The sequence below is a fragment of the Accipiter gentilis genome, chromosome 31 (assembly GCF_929443795.1).
Source record: "Accipiter gentilis chromosome 31, bAccGen1.1, whole genome shotgun sequence".
Classification (NCBI taxonomy): domain Eukaryota; kingdom Metazoa; phylum Chordata; class Aves; order Accipitriformes; family Accipitridae; genus Astur; species Astur gentilis.
In genome coordinates, this window is record NC_064910.1 from 14,830,465 (window position 1) to 14,852,893 (window position 22,429).

At 40.2% G+C, this 22,429-nt stretch overlaps 1 protein-coding gene across 7 annotated transcripts in view; it reads right to left on the bottom strand.

Moving 5' to 3' along the window:
• Window positions 1–19,939, bottom strand: part of NLGN4X (neuroligin 4 X-linked) — a 185,575-nt gene extending 165,636 nt beyond the window's left edge. For 4 of the 7 annotated variants that reach the window (XM_049834482.1, XM_049834481.1, XM_049834483.1 and 1 more), the window contains exon 1: window positions 16,178–16,469. The gene's annotated coding sequence lies outside the window, so the exon portion shown is untranslated. Of the gene's footprint in view, window positions 1–16,177; window positions 16,470–19,579; window positions 19,762–19,859 lie in introns of those variants that run through there. The other 3 variants (XM_049834479.1, XM_049834478.1, XM_049834480.1) reach the window with 2 other exon arrangements.
• Between the last annotated feature and the right edge of the window lie 2,490 nt (window positions 19,940–22,429).

Here is a 22,429-nt window from a genome sequence, read left to right on the forward strand (position 1 = left end):
TCTAACAACATTCTGGATGCACAAACTGGACAAATTTGTGTTTTTCCCAAGCAACCTTAAACATGCTACTTTTAAACTTCTGAGGGTTTTATCTTTTTCATCTGAATTATACTTGCAGACTAATATAACATGAACAACAAAGCATATCACCATTCAACTCGTTATTGCCATTTGCAATACATCCTCTACAGTGCAAATTCCTTTGATTATTTCTCTCTCACCTTATCTTCTTAACTTGCTGGATTTGTTAAGAGGCAAAAAAAAAAAAAAAAAAAAAAAAAAAGTTTTCTATATGCCTATCAACCTTCTGAACGTATGCAATGTTATAATAGCCCTCTCCTGGTTTTGAGTATTATCTTCTCTTTTAAAACTAATATCTCCCTACCTATACTTATGCATACCCACTTGTATATTCTTATTGTAGCAAACTGATTCACAAGTTCCTTCAACAAATCTTAGACAAGTAACCACTGAGGCAAGAATTTAGTAGAGAACTTTATGTGTCTTCCTTGTACTTGGTGACTTGATGCTGTCTTCAGACCATATATAACAGGTGACAATGTGGCCCTAAATCCTTTTGGTACTTCTGACATCTTCAAAAGATATCTGTGCAATAAATGCATTTTGCTTAATGTTTCTACTAAGAATTAAGTCAAATGGAGAAAGTTAAATTCATTAATTATAAATTAATCATTCATTATAATTTTATTGTGTTGAATGAACCATGCAGCAAATGTAAGATAAAGGTTAAGAGTGATGATAGATTCCTGGAACACCCACAAGAGAAGCGTGAGCCCCTGACATTGGATTAGCTTGAACCTCAGCTAATCAACCACTCCATGTACTAACTGAACCTATTAGATTTAGAATTCTCCAAAATTAGCACCAGACAGCGCAGAATAATTAATTGAACAAGCTAATAACAAACACAGTAATAATAAAAGCCCTTAAATTTCCTCAGGGCAGGAAATCAATATGTTGGTAAATTTATTTAAACTCCATTACATGAACCAAGTAAGTTGCCTAAAATGTTTCCCATGTCTTGGAATATTTACTGAAGATTCTAAAGGTTCCCAGAAGTCTAATAAATCCTCTCTTGTCTCCCATCAGAGCGAGAAATGAAAAGATTTCTCTCACTGTAGGGCTATATATAAAGTCATTGTTCTGTATTTAGAACATTCTGTTTTCGGCTAGACCTTGGTTGCTCAAGGCTGTCAGTCATCTTTAGATCTCCTGCCTGCAACAGCAATAGGTTATATCATATGCTGTTGATTACAGGTCATAACAAAAACAAATTTATGATCGTCATGAGTCCAATACCTCCACTCTCTTTCCACTTACCTGGTTGAGAAGCCAATTGCTTTTCTCTGCCCTGCTGTTACTTGGAAGAATAGAGATATTCAGGAGTGAATGAGTTATGAATATGTTGGCCTTCTAGTGGTTTAGTTCCCAAAATTGAAGAAAGGCTACAGTTGCTTTGAGCAGAAACTAAGAGATTGATCCAGAGACCTTTGAAGTCAATAAAAGTCCTCATGAGATCAGCAGACTGCAGAAGTCAGACCAAGTATCCATGTCTCATATTTCCTGTCTCATACTTGGCTGCAGCCTGTTGGACACATAATTTTGGTAGGAAATTCTGACAGGACATAGATAACTATACTCAGGGGTAGCTGCTACTGGAAACTATAAATCACACCTAAGAGCATGGTTGTGACAGCAATAACTATCACAAGGTCTCAAGTACAGCATTAAAGAGAAACATATTTTAGAAGTCTCTTGCACAAAAGCAAAATCGCTGCCGTTTTGCAAACCACAAGAAAAACTTTACCTCAAAAAACTGTAAGAACTGATGATATACCCCGAGTTATATCCTAAAACAACTGACCAAACTGGTTTATCACATAATACATTGTACTGCTGTGCAAAGCCAACAGGTCCCAGAAGCTGAATGTCAGAGGACCTTCTGCCCGAGCAGAGCACCCAGCACCTGGAGGGCTGAACAGCACTGCCATGTCACTGTGCTGATATGTGTACTGAGTCCAGTTCTCCAAGTAACTTGGACTTACACATTGCACAGTGCTGCAAAATACTTGCTGAAGTACTACTCTGAGTACACACAGACTCCAGAAACATGCATGTGAGGTCAGTATTATGGAGGATAATGATAAAGTGTAAGCTCACGTAAGGCAGCTAAGTGGCCTGATTTTCAAAAGCTTTGAAAAACTAATACCTCAAAAGACTCCTCTGGTGTCAAATCACTGCAGCAATAAAATCCTTCTCTGTCTTGAGCATTGCAAACTCCAAATGTTGTGTATGTTATTTTTCAAAAAGTAATTGCCTATTTGTAGAAAATGTTCTCACCATAGGTAACTATGCTAACAAAGATATTCTGCATGCAAGTAATCATTTGAAGTTTTTACAAATACTCTAGGTCTTCCACTAATACATAATCTATATTACAAACACATAAAAGCACTGCAGTTTGCAGTTCTTTTTCATTCTTTTTTTTCTATTAACCTGTCTAAGATGCAATTGAGAATCACAGATGGACAAGTGATAAATTATTTTGTTGTAGTCACCAGCTGGTTTTAGTTAATAATTCAATTATTAAATCTCCTCAGGAAACAACAGGACATCATGACAAAAGCTTGTTGTTGTTTCTCAATAGAGCTCTTAACTTTGCATCATTTTAGGGAAGACCCTAAATTTTTTTTACTAATATTCTCAGAAGTTGAAGCTGAACTTGAGATATTGAGAAAAAATCCTATCTATAGAAAACACAGATCATATTCCTTTGAAATTAAGTTCTTGTTATGTAATCACTTGCAAACATGTAAACAGAAATTGTCACTATCTGATTATCTATGCACAAAGAAAAGCTACTGCTTCACTCAAGAATCCGACTGGAACGTATGCCCTCACAAAACAAACCTCCCTAGCTAGTATTCAAGACACAGATGTTCAGAGTAAATGAACCACTACAGATGGTCATTTATTTTTTTTTTTAGAATTTGAGTTTGCATTTGTTGCAATTTTTTATTTTTTAAATCACTCATTTAAAAAAAAAAAAGCAATTCACAAAAGCCATTCAAGATTATCAAGTGGATACATGCAAACTTTTGTTTGGCAATAAAAAATCACCAAACATTTAAAAGAGCTGAAGAATATATATAAGTATACATATACATACTATTTCTTATTAGAACTTGAAAATTTTTTATTTGAAAAGTAACTTTTTAACATGAGTTTCAATTTAAAAAAATCCAAACATGTCTAATCCTTTAGCCCTTTTCATGTGAGAAATATTATCTGTTGCTGCTGAATTGAGAGACCTGTACTGCAACAACCACAGTATTGGCTATTCCCTTGATTGGTACCCTTTGGTAAAATTTTAAAATGGAATTGAAGTATTTGCCATTAATTAGAGTTATATAATGTCCTAAACCATGATTATAAATAATGAAGCTAGTCTTCTGATTCCAAATTTTCATATTGCAATTAATTCACAATGCCAAAACCAGTGTGGGGTTTAGAAAACCCCAGGATTGGCTCGAAATGGAAACTGCTGGGTTTACTCCTGCTTTTGGAAGTTTAAATTTTATGTCTTAAGTACATTGAGGCAGACAACTCACATGGAGATTTTCCTTCTGAAATACCTATGAAATTGCTAGTGACTATATTGTGAACTTAGTCCTCTAAATTTAAGGGTTCTACATTGCACTTTGCCACCCCCCAAAAATTCAGCTATCATCTCCACTGTTTTCTGCTTAGCGAAACTTGCAAAGGACTGAGAGATGGTAGTCTGAGTCCTTAAGCCTCAGCCACAGTAAAATACAGCCATTATAATTATTTCCAATGGATGCTATGCCTACTATAGGTTTTTTTCACCCCTTTTAAATTCAGAATAATTGAAAACCCTATGAAACACCTCCACATGTTTTCAAGAATATGTCTCCCACAGAATGTACTTGTAGATAACCAGCATATAAAATTATTTCTTTCATCCATAATGATCTGCATCCATCATAACTGAGTAACTTCTGGTTTTCACATATGACTAAAACCACTCAATGACAATGTTGGATGGAAGAATGAAGTTTCTTGACACCAATAACCCACAACAAACTGAAAAATCTGCTAGCATGCAAAAGTTCAAAAAGGACAATAGTCTGATCATTCAGACCTCTGGTATGTGCAGTAATAACCTCAAATTAAGGCTAGAGCCTAGACTATCAGTGTCATTCAACTATATCAGACATCCAACAATCCCACACCTTCATAAGGAAATTTTTTTTGAAAATTATACAAATGGTCAAAAGTCAAGAACTGTATTGCCATGCAAAGAGCAGTCCTTTATGTTAAAAGGAGACCCATAACTTTATATAACAGAAATAACAATAAAGTACAACTGTAAGGGACCTTTGCTCCAGAAATAACATGGGTGTCTCAGACAAGGCCTTAGAACAGGAAAGCCAACAGCATATAGTCTGTGGATCAATGTAAGCTGACCAAGTTCACATTTACATTCATCGATCAGGTTTCACCTGATCAAATGAATTACTTACAAACATTAATCACAAGTGCTTAATCTCATTCTAAAGAAGACCTTAAAAAAAGGTTAATTGCATCCCAAATTTCTTCCCAGAAATTGCAATGAGAGCCCAGAATAACTAGTTTGCACACAACTGTCTACAGTTTGAAAGCAGACCTCTGTGGAATGCAAGATGAACCATTGCACAGGGGACTTAAGCAAGGTCTTTCCTTAAAAAATTTACAAAAATCTTACCAATCATCTGCATATACTTTTAATGATCCTACTAGACAGTTTATCTAGTCAGCATCTGATCGTACCTAGACTGAAGGAAGAGTACCAAATGTTAAGTTTAGTTACAGCTTTTCTGAGTTATAACCAAAACCCACCACACTTCCAAGAGATTCAGAACTATGGTACTGGTTTTCAGTTGCATCTAAGCTAAACTACTGGTACAAAACCCTGATTTAGGAAATAAACAGCACTGTCAGACAGCTAGAGCTCTCACTGATCTGACAGAGACATCTTGGAGAGAGAGATGCTCATTCAAGAGTAGGGAAATCACTGAAATCCAGAGGTTGTTGGTGTCTCACGCCAGTCATCTTCATGGAACCAAGTGTAGAAAAAAAAAGCATTAAATTTTTGTCATACAGCTCAGCACGTTAGAATGAATGGACTGACTAAAATACGTGGACCTAAAAATATAATGCATCCCTTCCTAGCTCTCCTAGTTTGTGTAATATATTCAATATGTATTTGATAAATTTTTTTAAACACAGCCTTACTGAACACATACACAGTTCACAGTGGGAAACAGAGTGGCAGCCCTGCAAGGATCTTTCATCAGCCGCTAATAAGTGTGTGAGGCATATGATAAAATAAAGGGGTTTTTAAATTCGATTTTTTCAGGGGGGGAGGGGGATGTGTTTGTTTTGTTTTGTTTTGGGGGGTGAGGTGTTCCCTAGTTGTTGTATCAGAACAGCCCAGAATCTACACAGTCACAATTTCTCAGCTTCTTCAGTTTGCATCAGCCAACCTCTAAGAATAATTAGTCTGAGACATCCAGGCACTGGGCAACTGATCTCATGATCTGAAGTAATTACTTAGATTATTAAGAAACTTTTGCATTCCTTCAGTGCATAGCTTTTTCAGGAAAGAAAACTGCAGCTAGGCTTAAAGATGTGATGAAAAGAATCTGCCACTGTGGGATTAGTTTGGAAGACTGAATCAGTTGGTATCCAGTTCAAGAAATTCTGTGGGCATTGCTGTTTGCCACTATAAAAGCCAAGATCATCAAGGGTAACTCTGTACTCCCTGTTGTAGTACCTCAGCTTCTAATGAATTTGGCCATCTGATCCTGCAACATCATTCCTCAAAGTACGGCCTTCTGAAAGTGACATTTCTGGGAATAGCACCAAGATATGACAGCAATCACTGTATGTGTTGTTAATGCCTGTGGCTACATTTTGTATTTTGGAATACCTTGAGGCATCGGGTAATGTGGATATCAGGCAATTCTTGTGGTGATTTACAAAGTCATAGTGCATCTAAATGTACCATCACAATTATTGTTTGATAAATGATGTAGTCCAAGGAAGAGAGGACACCCTTCCTTCCAAAGGATGCATTACCAAATACTAGAAGTTACAAGGGGATACAAAGTCACCTTACACTTTGAAAGAGTGTACAAACAAGTCCTGGTTCTACTTATGTAAGTATAGCAAAACATAAAGTAAATTCACTTTTTTTTGCCTTAAAAGATCACAAAATAGCTTACAAATTAAAGTATTATACTGTTATGCTATTCCTTTGCCTAGAGCAAGCTAAACAAGCAAAAACAATCTTGGAATTCTCTCTACTCTCCCTTTTGGAGGAAAAGGCAATATTCAGGAGAAAATTGTAAGCTCTGCCTACATGATCCCAATTTTCATATCTCTGATGTTAAGCTTAAGTGATCTAATAGGAATTTTTCATTCCTGAATGCTGTTAAGGCATGTTTTGCCTTGAGTATGCTAGCACCTCAGCCTTAGTAATGCCAAGGGTCTGCAATTCACAGCTCTGTAAGCTTTTCCCTAAGCCACTGAAGCAGTGTTTTCCAGAGCCTCCCTAGCAGTATTTTTCTTTTTCCCTTGATGTTCTCAAACTCTAGGTCTTGTGTTGTTATTCTTACAGTCTTGCAACTGCAAATCCCAATAGTTTTGCTATGTTAGGCACTCGCGGAAAGTGAGAATGGTCCCTCTTTTGCCCACCCTCGCATCAGCTTTCCTTAACTTTTGTTTTGTAGATTCTAGTTCATAATAGAGAAGACCAAAATATAGTGTACAGCAAAATAGATAATAGCCATTTAAATACTTAATAAATATTGTCCAAGAATAAATCTTAATAACCAATATGCAACACTTGAACCTAAAAATTACGGTACTCCAATCAGACCTAATAGCATCAAGAATCAAAACAACCAGTGGGAATTTTCACATGGTCTTCAGTATACAGTGTGAGGGGAGAAGCATGGCAAAAAAAACCATCAACCTTGTCATCTTCATTGCTTTCACCTGCTGCACCAGAGAAATTCCCCAGGGAAAAGTGCTCATCAGGGACTCCCTACCATTGCCACTGCTTTTCCTGGCCTGCTGCTGGGGAGAGTCTGCCCTTTTCTTTCCTCTGTCCCATTTGGTTCCTATTTTTCTTGTATTTTCTGCCTAAAGTAACATCCATCATTAGACCACACTAATAAAATTCTGTGTATGTAAGTCTGTCCCAACACCCTTTCTGTAACAATACTTATGAAAATCTAGAATGAGAATTATTTCCTATGTCTCTAGGCCGTCAGCCCAGGAAAAAGAAAAGAGCTGAAGTCAATGTACTACTTTCAAAATCATGGTTGATAGGCCAGAATGACTTTAATTACATCCAGATCAGAGCACCCCAAAGCATTTCCCAGTCTGAGTGCTGGAGCTTTATCCTGATTCAGTATTGGGCAAGGCTCACATATTCACCTCCTCCTCTCTTCCCAAAGCGGCTACCTTGTGCATTTCAGAAGCAGGATTGAGTGGTGTTGCATGTTTGGGGTTTTCTCAGTCTAGAAACCTGAAAACTGTTTCCCCCCCTACAGAACATAAGCCAAATCAAAACTAAACAAACACTGCCCCCCCCCCCAACAACAATAAATGAATTCCTTTGCTCTTTTCTCCCCCCAAAAAAAGTATTCTCAAACATATATGAAAGACTCTGGAAAGCATGTAACAGTCCAGACAAAGTCTAGATTCTTTCTTTTCCTAATATATTCTATTTATTTTTTGTGGTAAATGTTTACGTTTTTTGCAAATAAAGACAAAATATTGTTGTACAAAAAAATGAGTTCTTTGGCCAAACTTTTTATCTATCTCCTCTAGAAAACTACTTCTGGGCTGAGATATCTCCTTACATAAAATTCAGTGCTTATTTATTCATAGAAAGTATGTACTATAAATAATCAATCCTGGTGCATGTCAGAGCAGAAAAAGAAATTGGTATAAAGTAATAAAGTAGGTTGTAGTGGATTTTTTTTTTCTTTTTCCATTTGATTTTTCATCCTTCTGTACATGAAACTTCTACCTGTCTAAACACAAAAACTGAGCACATACTAGAAATTCACATGGATTCGGAATTTAAAACATTTCCACCTGACTTTAAATTCTGATAAAACAAAATCTTCCTGTTTAACAAGAATCATCTAAAGGAGCCAAATAAGTTTAAAAGATAATTTTATCTCTAAAAATCACTTGCTTAAGTTCTGAGCCTATTTACACATAGTAAAATGTGTATCGTGTTCAAGAATCTTGTTTTCACCACCTCCTGTCATTCACCTCTATCCTTGTCTTAACTTTTCAGAGTCACAGTGTCAAGAAGGTTAATGCAGTTACATGAATTTGTGATGGACCATTTCGCTCACATTCACTAGGGCAAATATATATGGCTGGCTGGTAAACAATTTACTCCACAGAGAACAAGTTCTTCTTAGCTGAAAAGAGACCTCTGCCAAATTAGTACATTAAATGATGTTAGCTGCAAAGGGAGGAAAAAAATCCTGGAACCTGACTATCTATTTTTAAGCACTAAATTAATACTTCTACACTCAAATATTAGGCACAGTGCCACTGAAGACAATGATATGAACCAACACAAAAACAGTGTTAATAAGATCTTAGTCATTATTGTAATCTTTTAAAGACACGAGTGAAGAAAAATGGCTCTTAAAAGTGATGATGTATGCATTACGTCCATTTATGTGTACAGGGGAAGTTTGTTTATTAAAGACGTGAAAGGAAGGCTAGTACTCTGCATACTCGGAGGGAAATCTCGTTTCTTCTGGCTGCTTTATTTCTCAACAAAGATCTACTATTTTAAAAGATGACATTTTGGGCTAGGCAGAGGTACATCAATTCTATTTTGTCTTAAAAAGTGATCAGAGAAAAAATCTGTAACTATGGAATATAACTTAGATGTGAAGTAATGGTATAGCAGCCCCTGCACAGACTCTTCAACAACTATTACATTAACATCTTTGAGTGATGGTATATGAGTAGGATGAAAATACATTTTACTCTAATTTCTCCCCCACCCCCCATGTACCAGTGACAGAACCATCAAAACCCACATAGTTTGTTAAGCCTGCCTTTATATAATCCCAGGTAAATTTCTCCACATTCTGTATGCACTTCTCTGTGAGACTAATTTCTCTGAGGAACTGCAGGTTAATAGTAAAATTTACCATATTGGGAAAAACAAAACAAAACAAAACAAAACAACAAACTAAAACAGAAAAAAAACCCCAACACCCAAAAAAGCCATGTATTTGAAATGAAACAGAAAAGATTATTTATTGTAATTCTGGGGAAAAATGGGATTTAAAAACCCAAACAAACAATCCTAAACAGAAATACATTCAGAAATGATACCACTGGATATGGTTTCCTTAAAAAGCAATGGTGATATTTTAATAAATGCTTCATTTGGATAAAAAATATTTTTAAAGATTATTCAGAAGAAAAGCAACTCAATTTCAAAGAGTACAATCTAGATCCCTACAGAGTGATGATGATACTAAGAATCATATTTTTACCTTGAGCCACATAGTGAACTTCTAATATAGAGCACCCTCTCAGACTCAACCAAATTCTCATGCCCAAAAGCATCACCTCCTCTTCTAAGTCTGCCTTGACTCATATGCCGCTATTATAAGCTCTCCAGAATCCAGTATTTGAACTGCCACTCCTCTTATTACACTGCTCACTAGGCTCTAGTATGTCTACTGTCCCTATGTGTTATCCCCACATTCCTATCATTTTCTTATGTTCTCATATTGTTTCTTTAGTGAGCACCCTGTATTTGTTTTGAAACCCTACCAAAACCGTAACTGACTTCCCACCTCATCTCACTCACTCTTCTCCACTATTATTCTTTTTCTGTGAAAGTAAATCATGTTAACCTTCCTTTGAAACTGGTAATCTGTCTGCAACTCACTCCCTGTTTACAGTCTCTGACTAGGATGGGCATCCTGCAGCAATGAGAAGTAAGAGAAGGAAAATAAGACTCACCAAGTTAGGGATGATGAGTAAGACAAGGAGGGTTTGGGTCATTAAAGAAGCATCCTCATCCTGCACAGAGGAAAAGGTAAGGACTGGAATATGCAGTCTCCTCATCTTAGACATAATTACGCTCAGTGCTTAGCTCTCAGGGCTGAAGATAAATGATGTTACAAATGCTATCATTGCTGTTAAGAAACTCAGGAATTTTCTTCCAGAATGGAACTGGACCACCTCATCTTGCTTTAGCTATTGAAGCCATCATCATCATCATACTGACCAGTATTACACCTTTACTAAGTCATGACTCGAAGAAAGCATATCACAGGACCTGGCTTGCCAAGACAAATGACAAAGTTACAAACAAACAGACAAACAAACAAACAAAAAAAACTTGCAGGAAAGGCAGAAATGGAGAAAATGAAAGATCCTAACTACATGATCGAATTTCAGTTTTCTGAAGCCAAAACTTGGACAAGACAGATTTGGGCAGAACAGTTCACTAGATCATCTTATTTCCAAAGCAAACAGGGAAAGGAAAATACAGACTGACAATTCCAAGGAGAAGTAAATATTTGCGACACTACAATGCAAATGAAGATGGACCAGCTCTTCCAGCCGGGAACTACTTTTGCTTGTGCTTACATGCCACTCCATGACCATAACAACTCAATGTAAAATAATGGCACATGCTAACTGCACCATTAACCCACTACATTTTAGTAACATCTTCACCTTTGTACCAGATTAGGGCAGACAAATCAATGCAGCACACCTTTTACAGTCCAGTAGTATAAAAATCTTACTGGACCTTCTAATTTAGTCTTTTCTTTAAATATAAGTGCCAGCTGGCCTGCATTATCAAATTGCTAAGGCACTGTATCTGAAACATTATCTATATGTAAAGATGACATCAAACCAATATACACACTAAGCACTTATCTTCAAAAACCGTAATTCAAACACAGTTCAGCTACAGGATCTTGAGAAAAAGAAAGACATAACAAATGTAAGATTAAACAAAGTAATGTATTGCCTTAATAATTTTTAAACTGTTTAGATTGAAGCAATAAGTCCACTTATCCTGCAATACAGCTTGTGCACCTGAACTAAAGCAAAGTATTATCACAATGAGCATGAAATTAATATGCTAGCTCTTCCCTAAGGAGATCTCCTCCAGCTCCACCATTAATTTCCACTTATGCCAATTGCTATTATTTAATCTGTCAAAACCAGTGGATCTCCATCATCTGTCCCCCAAATCACCACCTGCATGTTGGAAACTACACACACTGAACATTTCTAATTCAGGCAGCAGACCTACTGCTGGCTGTGTTAATACAAATTCACAGCCTCGGGCACCACAGCTCATCTGTCCAGCTGTGCATAATTTGCAAAAAGTTCTACTTCCCCTCACGCCATCGTGTACTGAGAACTTATCTTTGCTTTCATGTAGATGATGTAAAATGCAGCAGGCAGACATTATAATAATTACATTAGTGATAGAGATATATTTGGCTCAGGAGACGCTAGCCAACAAATCAGTGACTATGTACCTGACTGAGAAGCAACACTGATGAATGTTGTCTTGAAGTACTGCATTGAACCATCTGCTCTAAAGTTTGGGTGAAGGGTACATTACATACAGCAATAACTCACTAGCTGCTTCCTCTGGTTGTTGCTGGAATCTTTTGTCTTTATTTATCCGAGACATCCCATGAAATCCAGATACAGTCCTACTACTTTACAAACGTCAGAGAGTTTTGGTAATGGCAGAGGTAATGGCAAAGATTCACATGGGCTTCACCTCTTCTTCCACAACTCTTCTGCAATCCAGGAGAGGATTTTTTTGCCCTTTTTCATCACAATTGCCTATAAAATAATATTTAGATCTATGATCTAAAAACAGTACAGCTGAACATCCAGGGAGATAACATAACAGTATTACAATGCTACTGTGGAGATAAGGCAAAAACTGTCTCTTCAGCACAACCACAGCTAACGAGATGACTGCACGGAAAGGTGTACAAACTGGATGTGTGTTCTCCATCAGTTTGGTTATTAACACATACCCAGCTTCTGTTGAAAAGCAAATCCAAGAAACTTGAGGAAGAAATCACAGATAGTAACAACTCTGCACAATCATTTGTCTTTATAAACACAGTCACCAACAGAACATGAGTTGAGACAGTACACGCTCCTCTATCATCTAGGATACTACTCTAGTGTGCATAATCATTCACACCTATAGCAATCTCTTCAAGGATGAGACAGAGATGCATTATTTTTCAGAGCCTACTGCTTTCTTTTTTACTTTTCAAACAAAGTTTTGAAGGCAATTTCATTAGCAGAACCTAACATGAAGTTGGGAGAAAACTTTTAAGCTGTATGACATTGCCGCTTCAACGCAAATACTCTATATAGTTCTGTTCAAATGCTACTTACTCATAGGACCTGACCAAAAGCCCTTTGAAATTAACAGGAATCTTTGCACTGAATCCAACAAGACCTGGTCCCATGACACTCATCTGCCAATGGTCTGTTACTCTTGGTCCTATTACATAAATCTGTTAATGGTTTATGCTACGTCCAATAAGAAAAGGAGTAAAAATTTATTGTACGTTAGACAGCATATGGCTTAGGTCTTATATGGTCCCATATGAATAACATACTAATTTTGTTTATTTGAAAAGACAGATCTGGAAATCATTCACAGTAGATCAGAAGAGGTAGAATCATATCTCCAAGCATAAATATATTCCCTGTATAATTTTCAGGTAATTTGTTCTGTATACACCCAAGTGCTCGAAAGAGATATTTCATGGATAAGTGATATAGATTGGTGAGTAAAGTAAGTAAAGTAGTAGAGAGAAAGGAAAAAAAGTTTTATTTGTTTTCAGAAGAAGAATTTTTAGATGTATAATTATACTATTGATAAATTTTGAGTAATATCCTGCTCTATTTAATAGCAGAGTTCTGCGCAGTGTCTGCAAACAACTTTATTTAACAGAAGAAAAACTGGCTAGCACATCTACTTTGCAAGCTTAAGATTTACCGAAATCTTAAAAATCAAGTCTAAAATCAGGGCTGCAAAAGTCAGTACAAAATGAAGATACAGAATTAAACACTAAGAATCTCATTCCATTCCAAATTCTTGATTTCAAAATGAGGCTATCAGCTTTGTCCTTGTTTTATTACATTCGGATGGATAGGAAGTAGGGCTTTTATGTATCAGAAGACAAAAGTATGACATACAATGTACTATTTGTTTATTGGAATAGAACAAATAGGTGTTTGGAGCTGATTACTGCACAGTCTGTTTTGGAATTAAAAAACACCAAACAGAAGAGTTATTGAGGTTCGTCCGCTTACTTTCCACCAGAGCTCAAAAGCATAAAAGAAATCCTGTTTCAGAAAATATAACTGATTTATTTGAGTCCTCTCCATAGTATTTCTAAACAGTTTTTTTGAAAGAAGACTTGCTGCCATTAAACTATTTTTTCACTAAGGGTCCAAACCAACTGTAAAACTTAAAGAGGCTTGATCACCAACCCAGAGATGTCTGGCAACAATATCACAAGATCACCACATGATGGCACTGATCAACATGGCTGGGCAGTCTTACTTGGCAAGACCATTAACTTGACAGCAACACTACAGAGCACGGTCACAAGAGTTTGAAAAGCTGTTCCTTCCAGTTCTGTACTGGACCTGTAACTGACCCAGACACTACAGCAATAGGCACTTTCAAAATAATCAAGCCATTAGACAACTTCAAGCAACACTTTGGGACAGAAATCCTGTTCATGATTGTCCTCCACCATTTCTGGCTGTACTAGACCTCTCCTAAATGACAGTGACTGCCTCCACTTGGAGGGCAAAGGAAAGGTCTTACCTCTGGACTCATTTGCACTGAGAAGCAGTAGGCTCTGTATTTTTGTCTACTGCATTCAATAGATGCAAATCTGAAAGATACCGTTAGATGGAAGTTTGCTACCATCAAATCATGCCACTACTATTTCATCTGTCATCTATTACAGTGAAATGCTGAACTCAGTCTCAATCATTTGTGTAATTAAATCTCAGAATTATTTTTTTATTTATTTAAAAATAATTTAATATACAAGGAAATAAAAATAAGCTAATTCATTCTATACAAGAAATCATAACAGCCACTGCAGAATTAGCTATAAATCGGCTGCTGGCTAAGCTAGGAAGAAAACCAAAAATTTATTCTATAAATCTCTTCTGTAGTTACATTATTATGAAAATATTACATTTTATCTAACAAAAAAATCATTCTTTAGTATGATTCTGTCTCAATCTGTACAATATTTAAAAATAGTCCCTCTATAAGCAATGATAAAGAATTCTTTTAAAGGAAGTTACTTGAATAACAGTAAATTATGACAGCTATGCACGCCTCTAGTTTTCAGAGTGAACTGAATCAGTCCACTGTGACACTGTCTCAAATATTTTTTTTCTAATAAGAGTGCCATTCATTTTCAAAGCTTACCTCTCTTGAAAGGCTCAGCCTCCCCATCAAGTTGCAAATCTCAGTGAGCACATAAATAACAGAAGAAAGACAAGCATGGAAAATCCTAACTGTCTACTGAAGCTAGTCAGTGGCATACACTTACCGAAATACGTCCTATGACACTGAGTGGTGTGTGGGCTCAGCACAGAAGACAGCCGAAAGAAAGAATCATACATTGTGACATCAGTGACTACAATTTATTTTTAGATTATTACAGTACAAATCTGAGCATTCCTAGCTAGGGATCGTTCCAGCATGTGGTCGTGCATTCGGTTTGAATTAGCCATGCCACTGGTAAAGCCCCACTGCAGATCTCACAGGAAAAGCCACTGTTCCACAAAGGCTGCTTCTATTCAGATCCTCATGCAAACTATGCATGCAAGCTGTAAAGTAACCCTATTTCATATACAGTTTATTTTTTATGTCAAAATTCATTCCCATTAGTTTACATGGGTTAAAGAGGGATGAGTTTGCCTGTAACATCTCCAGAATAATCTCCTACCTTTTAAATTCAATCACTGCATATTGTCTATATTTTCCAATTTTCTCTTCTGTACCCTCATATCCATTTCCAAGTTGTGAAAAGTTGATGAGCATTGTGCCCTGTCTCACTGCAAATAATTTTCCAAGAGTATTGTCAATAAAACTTGGTTTTCCTCCACTAGAGAGCAAGGTGGTTTTTTTCTTTGGTGTTTGGGGTTCTTTTCTTGGTGCTTTTTTTTTTAGTATTTCTTTTAAATCCAATCTGGGGACTACTAAAACAAATACAATGAGAAGTAGAGAACTATTAAAAGGTGACAGAGTTGAGTACATAATCCTGTCAGGTGTGAGGATCGAAATGGCTCACAGCATAAATGCTTTACAAACATTGCTTGAGAGCACCTGAGTTGAACTGTGACAGAGGATCGCTGCAGTTGGACATGAGAGACTTATATTGATTTGCACAGCCCATGTTTATGTTTTGGTTTTATTAGATATTTTTATCTTTTTTAAAGACTCACAGCCTTATAATTCAGCGCACATAACTAGCCAATCTTACTCATGCAGAAGAGATCTTGAATCTCGATGACAGGTCTTCAAGCGACAGAATGACTAAATTATATGCTGGTTATAGCATGATGCTTATTCCTGTCCTACCCAGGTGGAGCTATGTGATTCAGCCATCAAATAGCAGCGTGCGTGCCTGAAAGGCCAAGAGGAGGCTGTATTGAGAACCTGTCAAAAACAAATGTGCAAACCTCTATGCAGCAGTCAGTAAATGTTCCTTGAATCACTCTTTTGTTTAAAAAAGCCAAACAAATCCTTGTTTCTATACGATATCTTTAATACAAAGCTTGAGTTAAAGAGCTTTTCTTTCTGCCTCTTCCCTTCGTCTCTACATGACAGGTCTTCAGCTGAAGGATGCCTATTAAGATTGACATTCTTATCAAACGTAAAAATTGTCAAGTGAATGATCTGTCCAAGAACACGGGATCAGCTAAAAAGATAAAGTCTTAGTAAGAATAAAGAATATATAGGACAGCACAGCGTCTCCAGTTAACCTACCGTTTTTGTCACTTGTCCTAATTTAATCCAGTTGGCCTGTTTCATTCATGCTATGAGGCTTGCTTTGGTTTGCTTGCATTGTGATGCCTTTAAAAGAAATGACACTTCATCACTGACCACTGCACTTTGCTGATCAAGAAAAAACATCAGGAGTCTTTGAATTTACAGTCTACATGTTTCTGATACAGCACTGCATTTTAAAACAATACTAGGCAGGTAATCACTCCCTCCAGAAATGCAAAAGGAAGAAAATGTATTTTGTCTACACGACTGTTTTCCAGGAGAGACCAGACCTAAGGGACATTAAATGCAATGGAAAAAGAAAAAAGAAAAAAGGGGGGGGAGACGATTTAAATTAGCTTTGAATTAGAATCCTCTTGAGGACCAAGGCGGTTTGGATGCCAAACTGAATTTCAGTTTTAGTATCTGGTACAACTTAATAGGTTGTACTTGCACACAGCATACCAACAATAATTGCATCTCTATGATATACAGGCATATGAATAGAGGAGAGAGCAATAACAGCTGTATTTATACACAAAGGGGTAATAATTTCAAGATGATAAAAAAATGAGTAGGTCAAAATTAAATTTCATTTTCTATTATTCTTAGAAAATTACATGCCATCATAGATCTTGCCGGTTTGAGTTACCAGAAACTGCACGGCATGTTTTCATGTTCTCAGCCTTTCATGATTCATTGGAATATGATTCATAAGACAATGCATGCAGCCCTCTACTCAGTAGTATAAGCAAAAAATATTTGGAATGTCCTGCCTTAACACACAACTATATAGGGGCTACCTATATAGAAGCCTACCTAGGTGGTATTAATAGATAGGATATCAAATGCTCATTTTGTAAGCAAAATGATAATAAAATGCGGGGTTCACTTGTCATACGAAATCAGCTCACTTTTTTACAAAGCAAACTTGTGTTCTTATCTAGGAATGAAAATCAGTGGAAATAATTACTTCTTTTCTTAGGGTGACAGAAAAGTAGTTTATGTCTTCAGTGCTAACAGAGGATTGATACATCTAATAATTAATAAACTTGTGTCCCGTGGGATGTAGACTATTGCCCTTCCATTTATGAGGTACCTAAATTAGCAGTTATGTTTTAGGAGAAGAAAAATATCAGAGGTTTCCATTTTGGCATAACTGCTTGTAAATTCACCCAATTAAGCTTTGCTTTCTGATCACCTTCTTCTAAACCTGTGCCTATAGACCCTTAACATTATTAATCACTTCAACGCAACCATCAGTCTAGAATTTCATGGGCGTTTGTTTCAACACTGATCAAACGCGGCTACAGAGCTCCTTCTTCCTTTTTTTTTTTTTTTTTTTCTTTTTGGTGGCGGCTTGTTTTTAAGTACGAACCATCTAAACTTGCGTGTGCCTTTCTGCCCTCCCTACGCCCGGCAGCACCTCCACAAACCCCACCGACGCAGAGAGCCGAACACGGGCAGCCGGTAGCACGGTTTAACCGGCCATCCCCGCCTCTGCTCGCCGCCTCACCTTGGTCACCGCAGCCCGGACCGCCACACTCACCGCCCCCCCCCCGCCCCACCGCCCGCTGAGGCGCTCCTTCGCCCCCCTCAGCCCGCCCCTGACGGACTTCTCCCCCCCTCCCCGCTCTCCCCCAATCCGGATCCAAACCAAAAAAACACCGGTAACGACAAACTTCCCTCTCCGGCCCCTCCGGTCTCCCGCAGCGCTCCGAGGCGGGCCGCGCTCCCCTCACGGTCCCCTCACGGCCGCCGAGGACCGGCGGGCGCGGGACGGCCCCGCGGCGAGCGGCGCGCGCGGCGCTGCGGCGCGGCTGGAAGGATCCGCAGCGACACCTGGCGGCCGCGACGCGACACCGCCGCGCCCGCGGCCCCCGCAAACTTCTCACCCCCCCCCACCCACCCACTCACCCACCCGCCGCCGCCACCGGCTCCGCGCCCGAACCGGACCACGGCGGGACACCCACCCCCACGGACACACACCACACCGCCCCCTCCGACCACTGCCCCTCCGCAGCGGCTGCGCGCCCTGCCCGCCCCGACCCTGCGCGCCGGCGGAAACGTCTGTGAGGGTGGGCGGGTTCGAACGGCGGCTGTGGGCGTCTCCCACCCCCCCCGGTCTGACGGGCGGCCATCTGAGGGGGGGGGGGGGAGCCGGTCCCGTTCCCCGGGGCGGTGGGGGGGCTGCCGGCCGCCGTTCCCCCCCCACACACACACACACGGGGAAGGGGGCAAAGCCGCGGAGGCGGCTCACGCCCGCCTCGCCCGCCCCCGCCCCAGCTTTGCGGAGAAGCCGATTTACTGCCGAGCTGAAGGGGGGGGGGGGGGGAGTGGTGGTGGTGCGTGTCTTTTTTTTTTTTTTTTTCCCTCTTTCTTTTCTTTTCTTGCCCCCCCCCCGCCTCCGCTCCGCGCACGCTGGCTCTCCCCAGTGCCAGTCCCCGCTCCATCACGTGCGGAAACCCATGCCCATCACAAAAGCGGGCATTTTACCCGAGCCCAGAGAAGGAAAGAAAGAAAAAGAAAGAAAGAAAGAAAAAGAAGAATGAAAGAAAAAGAAGAAAGAAAGAAAAAGAAGAAAGAAAGAAAAAGAAGAAAAAGGGGGGGGGGGGAGAAAAGGAAGACGAAAACCCCACCACGGAATAGCTAAAGCCAAGGAGGGTGAACCGCTTCACCCAAGAAGAGCCCAGATTCGCTCCGAACAGCCGCCTCCCTTGTTCTCCCCCCGTCCCCCCGCCCCGTCCCCTTTTGCTTTTTCGTGGCTGTGGTGGCGGCGAGGGAAGTGGTTAACCAAAAAAACCTACGTGTTGGGTTTGTGTTTCCCTGAAAACCACAGGCGCACACAGAGCATGAGGTACCGCTCCTGCCCCTCTCCGCGCTTGCAGGAAAACTGTGGCTTCGCTCTTTCTCTCTCCGCCTGTACTGCAGATATTTTTTCCCTCCTCTGCTCCACACTCTTGTGTTTATTTGGCTGTAAGGCAGAGCTACTTTGTAAACATCTCACACAGAAGCCCAGAGCCTTTCCAAATAGCTGATTGCAGCAAAATGCCTCCAAACAAATTATGGTGCAAGGGGGATAGAGGGGACGAGACCGAAGCGGAGAGAAAAGAAATAAATTTGCATAAATATGCATATGTGACAACGGGATCGCATATGATGGTGGGGATGGCAGAAAGAAAAGTATCGCTTTATCACGATGGGAAAAAGTAAAAGCACTGACGACTGCAGCAAACTGCTCGCCCTTTGCCAGAGTACCAACTGCAACACCTCTCCCTCTCTCCCCCACCCTCGCCGAATAAAAAAAAAAAAAAAAAAAAAAAAAAGGTGTGGGGGGAAAAATAAAAAAGCAACAGAAAAAAATGAAAATGAACACTCAAACGGCAAATCCAGTACTCCTACCTTAACACTGGAATAGCTGCAGAAGCATAGGGGTCTTTTTTACACAGCCAGATTCTTTCAGGAAATCCTCTCGGGCTATCATGCAGCCGGGGTTATTCACACAGGGTTCCTGCTCGCCTTTTTGGAATCCACCGCGATTCGCTTCTCCAAAGGAATGCACCGACCACGAAGGGGTGGGAATTAAAAAAAAAAAAAAAAAAAAAAAATTAAAAATAACAAGAAGAAAGACAACAAGACTGGATTTGAAGGAAACTCGTGTTCTCGGTTGCAAGCGACCTACATTCGGGCAGAAAAAGCATCGCGCCCGGTGTGCGAGGGAGAGTTGGGGCTGCGAGTCGGAGCTGTGATCGCCTATGCAGAGAGAGCGAGCCGGGGAGAGACTGCTCTGCAAGGCAAGGGGAGCTGGGAGAGAGGGGGGGGGGGACAGCGGGAGAGGAGGGGGGGAGAGGTCCAGGCTGTACCAGGCTCTCTCCTCCTGCTATTGGAGCAAACTGAATGAAATTTCCCCAGCCGGCAGCCAATAGCTCTCCGCAGTCAGCCCCAGCGCTACCGCAAGCCCCAGCTCCAGCCTCGGCCTCCTGCGAGGAGCCGGCCCGGGGAGGGAGGGAGGGAAAGGGGGGGGGGGGGGGGGGGCGCGGAACAGGTGGGCGTTTGGACGGGGACTGGGACTTGGGGGGGGGGGGGGTGGGGGGTGTCCTGGGTCTGTGTGTCGGGGGGATCGCGCAGTTCTGGCCGTGGCTCTCCCCGGCTCCAGGGTGGCCGTTAACCCGTGGAAGCCCGGGTTCCTTCGCTCGCTGGGCTGCGGGGGCCGCTTTCGCCCGGACGCTTTTCCACGGAGCGAACGGGAGGAGCGCGTACCGACCGCGGGAGCGGTTTGTTCCCGTTTCCCTTCCTCCCGTACAAAACCAGCCGGGGAGACATTTGCTTGGCGCCCGACCGTTTTAACCCGATTTCGTTTTGGGTTTTCCTAAGCAGACCAGATGTTTAATGGCCATTATCTCGGGGAGCGAAGCGCTGGTGTGAAGGTCGGGTGGAAGGGCTGCGTTGGGGGCCCTGCGGTTATTGCCAAGTCCTACAACACAGGGGCTCCGGGTCACTTCCCCGGCGGAATCTCGGACTGAGGGTGGCACGGCACAGAGGTGCTCAGGCCCCCAACAGATACGCCTGGTTTGGCTCCACAGCCCGTTCCTTTGATCGGTTTAATAACAGCACTTGGCGTTCCCCAGAGCGCGAGCCCCTGTGCTGAGAGCGGGTGAGGATTGGCAGAGTTCTGTGAGGCCGAAGCAGAGAACAAAATAAAGGGGTCTCGAAGGTGTCTCCGTAATTTGAGGCAAAAATCGTACTCCTGCCTTGATGAGACTTCCTGCCACGAGACTTAGACTTCAGAAGCTGGGTCTTTGACATTTTCAAATGCTGGGGGAAAAAAAGAAAAAAAAATAAATTAGCAGCTCTTCTTTTCTAGACGTTTTGTTTCTACCACCACATCGGATCCTCAGAAGAGAGCAGATAGTGCTTTGTTTTCTCGAATCTGAATTCTGGCTGTGATATTGGGCTTATCAATCACTTCTATGCTCTCCTGTTTCAAGCGGTAAAGGAATATATGTTATCTTATTTAAAGATACCACCTAGCAGACAACAGTAGGCCTGTTGCCTGTCCGTTCTTATATAGTGTTTTGTTACGTGGTATGAAGGATACTTCCTTCGGTATCACTTAGGAAGGCATGTTTTGGTTTTGAATGTTGCAAATCTAAGTACAGGTGACTAGCTCTTTAAGCAACGCAATAGCTACATTAAACTGTTAACTTATTTGTCAGTGAAATAATTATTTTTCTATTACTTAATTATATGTTTTGCCTTACTTAAAGTGACTCTAGTAGCAGGTGTTCATGCAAGTGAATTTTACTGCTTTTGTTATTTTAATAAAGCACCCAGAATGTGCAACCAATCATATTGCTTGACTGAGTGAACATTTTGACACATTTAGAAAAGATGTCATCTTGCACTGCCATCTGTCCCAAATTTTGCAGGACAGTCTTTATTTTGATGAGTATGTCATGCATTTTCCAAGATAAATTTGGAGGATATTAAAGTATGCACTAGTTAATCTGAATAATGATCTCCCACCTGTGTTGTAATACCAGGAGGCAATTTATTACAGGTTACCAAAGGATCATCTCTAATGTTTGCAACTGATGTTTGCAACTGTGACCCAAATATGCTCAAATACAGCAATAAAGCTAAACTCTCCGTAGACTCTACACAAGTACATGATCAAAGGATTTAAGTAAAAGGTGTTCGGTCAGAACAGTGGAATGCACTTTTCTCCCCTTACAACTTCCAAAAAGCTAAAGATACAGTTAGAAGCTGTGGCTTATTTGGGAGGGTATCTGCAGCAATCCACTGCATAATTATGCAGGAGTCCAGGAGCAATCATTCAGAGGGAAGAATGCCACTTGCTAAGTAACACCATCGCTTCTTACAAGGAGGCATTGTATTCTAGTATTAACCCAACTTGACTCTACTTGTAAACAGTGAAATGTAACGAAATCACAGTACATGACAGTCTGACTGAAGACAGGCCAAACTCTGCTGGGTTCCATCTCATGCAACCTCTTTTTGTGTCAGTCAAACTGAGGCATGATTTGGTTTCCCATGTCCAATCACTGTAAAATTTTCCACGAGTTCACTTCTGAATCAGATAGAGTGTGTTGCATACTGATGCTCAAATTAATAGCAAGAAAGTATAACTGTTAGAAAAAAAAAAAAAACCACACAAAAGAAAAAGTGCTTCTCAAATTTAGTTTGTTTGGTGAGTTATTCATTCCAAACAATTCATATTCAAAATGTGAA